At 40.0% G+C, this 8,759-nt stretch overlaps 1 long non-coding RNA gene across 1 annotated transcript; it reads left to right on the forward strand.

Annotated features, from left to right (window-relative positions):
- Positions 1-365: 365 nt before the first annotated feature.
- On the forward strand, positions 366-2,800 carry LOC119477742. Its single transcript, XR_005204306.1, has 2 exons — positions 366-2,240; positions 2,584-2,800. It is a non-coding gene; the product is annotated as an uncharacterized LOC119477742 (long non-coding RNA).
- Positions 2,801-8,759: the final 5,959 nt, after the last annotated feature.

Below are 8,759 nucleotides of genomic sequence, written 5' to 3' on the forward strand. Positions count from 1 at the left end.
TTTTCTTTGGCCTTCTTAGCCATCAATTTTTCTTCACGTTCAAAGAACCTGTAGTCCTCATCCCTGGCCCGATCAAAGTCCAAATCACTTTGACGCTGTGTCTTTTCTCGCTGCCTTTTCTCCTGCATCTGCATTTGAAGGAAGGCATAGTGTGTGTGACATGTTGCATGCTCCTTCTGTAAGGCCGCCGTGTCAAAAGCAATGTCGTGACGTGTCAGGTACACTGGCGTGAACCTCTCTGCTTGTTTAGCTTTTCTTTGCAGTTTGGGTATCTCCACCAAATGTGGCTTTAAGACTACTCTGTTCGAATTTTGGACACAGCCTCTGAGTTTCTGCTCAGTTTTGTTTGCCATCTGCATGCATGACGGAGTAGGTCTGAACATTTTGGCCCAGTAGTGTTGTGTTCGTTTTTCTGTAGTATTAGTAGTAAATATCCTACTGACGTTCACGACGCGTGTTTTGGTAGGACAGAATCGTTTGAGCTTGTCTGTGGTTCTGATCAATCCCCTGGTGATATCTCATATCCTGGTGCCTTTGATTCTAGAGCCTTTATGACATCATCACATTAAGATAACACAGTGTAGAATGTTCCTTTTTAAAACATTCCAAGAATGTTAAATGATAACAAAGGAAGAACATTCTAAAAGTAACATTCTGAAAATGTTCTGATGATTATTGAGACCTCGGATTACAGTTATTTTTTTAATAAAACGTACTTGTAATGTGATATGTTATCAAGGTCATGGTCAAATTTATTTATAGAGTGCTTTAAAAAAAAAAAAAAAAAGCCAGGTTTGTACCAAAGTGCTTTACAACAAACAGAATTGAGCAGAAGTTAACATAAGTTCTTAGATATATATATATACAAACATACAAATATACTCTACAAGCATACATACATACTTACGTAATGCACACATACACACGTGTACATACATCTATGCATATAAATATAAAGTACAGTATAAAGTATCAATTCACGAATCGTTAGAGAGGAAAGCAAGGGAGTAAAAGTGGGTCTTAAGACACCGTTTAAAGGGCGAGTTCATCTGCATTTTCAAAACACCCACTCAGCCGTTAGCAAAAAGCAGTGACGTAGGTTACCAAAGTAAGCCAATCAATAAGCTAATGAATAGTGTGAACGCTAGCACTAGCTGAGTCAACGCTGAGCTAAGTTTGGAAATACCTGACAGGGTTATTTAATGTTTTTTGAAGTGGGTAACATGTAGAATGAAACATTGATGCGATCTACATGAAACAAACATGCCATTATTATACTGAAACAAAAGTTATGCCTGTATATTTTAGTACTCATGCGGCAATTCGTTGTACATTTACAAAAGATTACAGAGTAATGTCTAGACATTAGTAGTTACATGTAAGTATTGATAATAAACATGGGGAAAGGTTTCAAGCTGCATGTTGCCTTTATCCCTGTTGCATTGATACATAACTTTTGTCTGGTTTTCTAATCAACAACTTATAATAGCAATAACATAATCTTCACTAGTTGCATGTTATTATATTTTTTTGTGATGGTCAGCACGGAATCAATTTGTATGTAATCCACATAATTGTGAACCGGGAAGTATAGAGAGCGGCAAACGTCGCGTAGGGAGGACGTCATGGTGGATGGGTGGGTCAAAAAACACAGGACTTTCGCCCAGGAGACAGGTGTTCGTGTCCTCTTAAACCATGATCGAGGGAAACGAGGGAGTTTGATGAATCTGAGTTAGAACATTCGTACAAGCAAACAAAGTACGAGAGGTTTCGGATAAGAATACAAAAATGTTTTTGCATGAGGCCCAATGTTTTTTCTTTTTTTATTTATGTGATGATTTATAATCCCTCTACTCTCTGACACACTGCTCAACAAACACAGCTGTCACGAAAAAGTAAGAAAACCTGCTAATAATATGAACACAAGTTTATCCGGGCCCACTTGGAAAAATTTGAGATGCACTGTTTTCAAATGACCTCGTGACAACGTGTGCCGAGATGACCCGTCGCACATGATCCTAAAAATGTATTTGTGTGTGTGCATATGTACATAACACACACACACACACACACACACACACACACACACACACACACACAATGAAAACCATGCCATTCCATGGAAACTTGCTGCTGGTTCCAGGACGTGAGACACTGTGGCCAAACCAGATACAGGAAGTGAACGGCCGCCAAGTCATGGTGGAAACTGGAGGCGGAAGCTAAGAATACGACAGACCTGTGTACGTGTGTGTGTGTGTGTGTGTGTTTGTGTGTGTGTGTTTGTGATTTGTGAAACTGTGGTCTGCAAGAAAAGAATCACACCAGGAAGTTATAAAAACTCTGAAAGAACAATTTTATATTTCTGTTTTTCAAAAACATGTTTTACTACGAGCTGTTTGTCCCTCTCTTCCTCTTATTGGTTATTTTATATTTCATTTGGAAGATGAAAACCATGTCTGCTTTAATTAAAATCGGCAACAACATCCCAGATGAATTGTTTGGGTTGCCAGGTTTGGTCCTAGTCCTGCTATGTTCCCACCAGATTAACTGTATTATTCTTACTGAGCTCTGTTTGTGTTGCAGAGGTCCAACAGTTGGCTGTTATACGCAACGGATAGGCAACCCCAGTCGCATAAATCCGGAGCTTTGACTATTTCACAATGTATTTACTTCCTGTCTCAACAACCGCAGCTTATCCAGACTTTGTTTATGGACGATGCAAAAATTCAGACAGAAAAGATCCAAACTGTGGCCGCTTTTACTATTGTTATAGCTCAGACAGTAAAACAGATTTAAAGCACTTGTTATGTTAGAGCTTTTTTTTTTTCAGAAATTTTGTTGTGTTCTGAAGGAGGTGCATTTTGCGTATTGCGCGTGACTGTTATTGTTTCTCTACTTCTGTTATTTTCTTTCAGTTTCAGTCTGTTTGTTGTCTATCTTTTCCTGTTTCTGCTTGTGTCCTTTCCAGCTTACTCTTTCATCACAGAGTTACACATCATACAGAACCCCTTTATACCTGATATTAACCTACAATCTGTATCTGGCTACATTATCTGATCACGGGGCCTTTGCATTTACACCTGGTAGTTATAAGCACTCCAGTTATTTCAGTTCTGTCCACATCGACAAATAAGATGGGTGAGGTGAGATGCTCTTGAGGGGCCGTTGTGGCATGCAAGGTGAGGGTCACATGACAGACGGAGACGGCTGGTTCCAATTCGGCTAACTTATACTGTAAGAAGGTAATCAGAGTGTAGAAGCTTGCAATGAACTGCAACATATAGGCTATATACGACTTGGGATAATGGGGGGAGTGGGCAGCAGGTGAGCTAATGGGAGAAGCAGGTCAGGTGGTGAAACAGGCCGGATAGGGGTATGAATGAGTGAAAGATCAGGAGGAACTCATGACACCTATGGTCCCATCGTGATCTTCGATCTTTGCTTCTCACATAAATACACCCAGCTGCTCTCTGTGTTTCTTCTCTTAAGAATGAGGACAACCTGTACACACCCGGCTGGGATCAGATCACCTCCAGATGTGGTCTGGCCAATCTGATTGCATCCCGATTGCAATGTGTTCTGTGTGTATTTGCACACACCATGCATTAACATGAGTGTTAAATAATCAAGATAAGAAATTCAGATGTATATTGCATGTAAATACCAAGTGGAAATGGGCTCAGATATATAGGGATGGATACAATAACAGGACAATACTGAATGCAATCCAATACAACTGTTATAATCTGTTGCAAAAAGCATCACAATCATAAGGTGTGTTGTTAGCAAAACAAACCCAGTAGAGTTACAGTATATGAAACAACTTAAAATATCAGATTTCATTTATTTGAATAAATCATAATTGATGGGACGCAGCAAGAGGATGTCAGTTTGAAGTCTTTTTCTTATTTTCTAGCTTTGTCCTCATAGAAATACAAAAACACACACATATACACTTGCACCACACTGGACACAGAAGCAGTCTGGGAAAGTCCTTATCATGGCGGCTTTCACACTCTTCTCATTAATGTCTTGTTCCACTGTCTGCCAGCCACATTTATAGCCTGGAGAGTGTGTGTTTGTTTCTGTGTGTGTGTGTGTGTTTGCATGCATTATATTCATAAATGTCTTTGTGTGTGTGTGTGTGTGCAGCCGGACCACATCTGATCTCTCTCTGCATCCATTAACACTCTCATATATATTTTGTACCATAACAGAACTTGATGGACTAATGGGCTGTTAAAGAATAACACAGCAATTTGTACGAACACACAAATATCCTGAGGTTGCTATTAAAAGGAATATTTCCACACTGAGGCGAAAACAGAGAGCGAGGCCCCTCACATGCATTTAACAAGAAGCTACAAGTAGAAAATGACCAATGATGTCAGCTTTACAATTCACATGTGTGTCTGAAGTTCAGTTCATTTTGTCCAGTTAAGAATGATACTATTTGATATCAGAATAGAAGCCTGAAAATGTGCGTTGTAGTCCTAACAAGGGAACAAAAAGAAAGAATGCACATATAAATATATCATGTATTTATGTGTCTATCTGACTTACGCTGAAAAGTGAAGCCAATGCAGAAGTGCCTTGAACTTGCATTCTTTCTAGCAACCAGCAGGGGGCGACTCCTCTGGTTGCAAAAAGAAGTCTGATTGTATAGAAGTCTATGAGAAAATGACCCTACTTCTTACTTGATTTATTACCTCAGTAAACATTGTAAACATGAGTTTATGGTCTCAATCGCTAGTTTCAAGTCTTCTTCAATACAGCATGATGTTCATTTAGTGAATTATGGTATATGGTATACTCCCTTTTTGGAGTCAGCCTCAAGTGGCTATTTTGAGGAACTGCAGTTTTTGGCACTTAAGCGTTGGCTTCACTTCTCAGGACCAGAGCTTCGCTGCTTGAGAAACACACACACACACACACACACACACACACACACACACACACATATTAGTCCATTTGATCTGTTTTTAGTTGCACTTAGTGCTTTTTTGGGGATTTTATTGAACTATGAAACACTTTTTGTGTTTTTCCAAATAAACGGTTCACTCTACTCAGATTTATTTTGTTCCCAACGTTGGAAACTGCAGGAGGCCTTACGGGAGACTCCGTGTCCCAGAAACAGTCCATCCTCCACTCGTCACGTTTGATGTTTTTACTGTTACTTTTCTTTTTTCATCGTTGCTGCAGCGGTTTGTCTTTCTTTCTTCTCCTTCGGGCTGTTTTTTTGTGTCAATGTTTCCTTCTTTATAACTTCTTTAAATCCAGTGTGTAGCATTTAGGGGGATCTAGTAGCAGAAATGGAACATAATGTTCACAACTATGTTTTCACTAGAAAATAAGAATCGTTGTGTTTTTCGTTAGCTTCGAATGAGCCGTTTATATCTACATAGGGAGTGGGTTCTCTTCACCGCTTGAATTAAAATATGCTGAAAGGTTATTATAGGTATTTTGCCCAATAACACCAAAAATAAACTGCGTCCTCCAGCTTTATGAGGGTTGAGAAGTCAGCAGTTAATAAAGGTATAAAACGGTCAATAAAATAGGTATTTCAAAAAATTGTGAATCACCGCAACCACAAGAGGTCTTTGAGCATACAGTCATTAATGATCACAGAAAATATTAGCCTGATGGATCCAGTAGTATGAGAGATTAGCTGTGGACAGACAGACAGACACAACCGTACGCATTATCTCCCCACAGGCGGAGATGGTAAGAAGTCAGTCCTGATACAAGGTCACAAGGTAGACCTACTGTAGATTCATGGGGAGGAAAATTACTCATCAACTCTTCCACAGAGACGTCTTTAAAAAAACAAACATTTAAGATCTATAATCTTCAATTATCAGACAGAGACGGTCAAACAAGACCAAGCAGGACGCTCCCGCTCTGCGACATACCTCAGTGTGTCGGTAGAAGAAGAAAGCTTTGATGTGAGTAATTGTACGTTTGTGTCTGCGAGGCCTCAGAACTCATCAAGCTGTCAGAGTTCAACAGGTCTGTACGATCAGAGCGATGACACGCTGTGTTACTATAATCAGACTGTCAGTGTGTGCGTGTTAACCCAGTGACTAACGGTGTCGACAGATAAACGCTGTGTGTCTTTAGGTGATTCCTGTATCGGTGCATGTGTTTAAATGTGTTTGTGTGTATATTTGGGGCCTTGCAGGTGTCCTACGAATTATCGTCATTTGCGTCTATTCTGAATTACTGACAGGCTCATTAGAAATGATGCCAGTGCAGGACGTACTGTGAGTTATATACCTCAACTCATGTACTCACGATACTTTTATCTTTTAATGTCCTGTGGGAGCATGTTCGTGACTAGGGCTGAAACGATACACCTATCTCCCGATTCGATATGTATTGCGATTTTTAAGTATTGCGAATTCGATATTACAATTTAATGCGATTGTTGTTAACTTTTTTAACACTACACCATAGCAAAAAGTTGAATCATTCACTTCACACACAAAATCAAAGAATAAAGACACAACCATTTGATCCATCGTGTAAAAACATTAAGTTTTAAATTAATTAAAGGACCAGTGTGTATCATTTAGGAGGATCTATTGGCTGAAGTGGAATATAATATAAATGTTTTCTTTAGTGTATAATCACCTGAAACTAAGAATCGTTGTTTTTTTTTTTACCTTAGAATGAGCCGTTTATATCTACATAGGGAGCGGGTCTTCTTCTGCACACTTGGCACACGGCTTTGACACCTACGCTGGTATTATTTTCACCTAGTGAGTCTTTGTGTGTGTGTCATCATGGCTAAGGAGAGACCTGGAGAGACCTACTGTAGCGGGAAATACCACAGAGGAGGTTTTGAGTACTTTGCCAGGTGTTTATATTTCTGTCTGTCTGTGGACAGATTTAGTTAACGCCATAGCGTCACAACCGTGCAAGATACAGTCACGAAACTTTACAGGTGTGTAGTTTAAATCAAAATGAAGGCCGAGTTTGAAGATGGGTGTGGTCCGAGCAAGGGCGCTGGAAAGATAGGAAGTCTGGAAGGGGCCATTGCCTTTGGCGTTGCAGCTGGTGTGATCTGCAAGATGGTTTCTAGTTTGTGTTAGTCATATATTTGTCTTTCTAGATCATACATCTCAAAATATGTAGGAATGTGTCTACTTGTGTCTAGTTTATTGTATTAGCGCACTTAGATGTAAACAACTCTGCATCTGCATGTGAGTGTGTGTGTGTGTGTGTATGTATACAGCGTACTGTATATCATCAGACAGACTCAGACACTTTACGAGCCAATCAAGTTTAATGATTGTGTAGTCTCAACGACGCTTCAACTGTACATGTAAAATCCACATTACACGAGAATTCGGAGAATGCACGTCTGTCTGGATTCAACCCGCATAACCCCCTTCATTTTTTTTCATAAGAGCACGCCCCCTCAGTCTTATTTTTGAGTTGAAGTCAGCAGAATGTAAAACGAAAATATTTTCAAGGTATCCACACAAAAAGTGTGTCGACTTTGTGGAGAGCACTTCGATTGGCCTCTCCTGACCTCTGCTTTATCACACAATAACACTTAAATAGGACACTGCTCTGTTCCAGGCAGCACCACCCTGATCCATACTTTTCATATATGTTCATAATGTATCAACCTCATGTTCCTATCCTGATTTTCCATATTGTAATTTGTTATTTTGTCTATCTCTTATCTATCTAAGGATAGATTGCTTTGCACAGTGCAGCAATAGCCGTTGGAAATAATGGGTTTCAGAGCGCAGTGGTGCCGTTGCCGCATTCTGTGTTAAAGATCATTTATATAAAATTGGCTTGACGCTAAAAAGAGCGTGATGTCACAGTGGATATTAAGTAAATTTTGAGCAGAGCAATCACAAACTGTAAACAGCCTGTTCGCATGAAAAGGCCATCATATAACGCAAGGCGTTTAGCGTGCAATAAGTATGCCTTTCTTGATTTTCCTGTGTCATTTGTACGCCATGTATCCTGTACTGATCGCAATGCATAGTACAAAAAGCAAGAAAGTTAAAATAAGTTATTTTTGGTTTCACACGGGACACAAACACTGGTCCTCTGGGTGAAAAACCCATGTTTGACCTAGTTATGCATTCGTATGAGAAATTTTAGGAGACCGGGTTGTGCATCAAGCTTTAATTTAGACTTCAATAGAAGTGAACGGGAGACCGAGCTATGTTTAATGTGACCGAATCTTTATCATTTCCGTGAGCACAACTTGACTGAGCTCCTCCAAATATATACGCACATACATGTGCAAAAATGTACAAAATGTTACTCACACACATCAACATAACCGAGACTGCACACACACAAACCAGTCTGGTGTTGCAGACAAATTCTCAATTACCCAGAGAGACCTCAGTCAGATGATTTTCTTCTGTCTGTGAGGAAGCTGAATCACTGTCATACCACGCGCCTCTATATGCTGCTGTTTTTTCCCAGAGCCTGTCACTACATGTCCTTAAATTAACTTCAACGCAAGGAGAGAGATGAGTGGAGGAAAGAGGCAAAAAAAAGTACATTCACATGCTTCTGTCTGGGCTGTAAATGTCTGCATGTCTTTATCCATGTATTTGCATTGTGTGTGTGTGTGTGTGTGTGTGTGTGTGTGTGTGTTGCCCCCACACCACCAAAGCACCAACCACAGGAAGAGTGGGAGAGAGCGAGGAGAGGTGGACCACGGAGCGGTTAACCTCATGACATCACAAGTTGCGAGCTGATTGGCTGCTTTCCGAGGCTCG

Source organism: Sebastes umbrosus, chromosome 19, assembly GCF_015220745.1.
Source record: "Sebastes umbrosus isolate fSebUmb1 chromosome 19, fSebUmb1.pri, whole genome shotgun sequence".
NCBI classification, from domain to species: Eukaryota; Metazoa; Chordata; class Actinopteri; order Perciformes; family Sebastidae; genus Sebastes; species Sebastes umbrosus.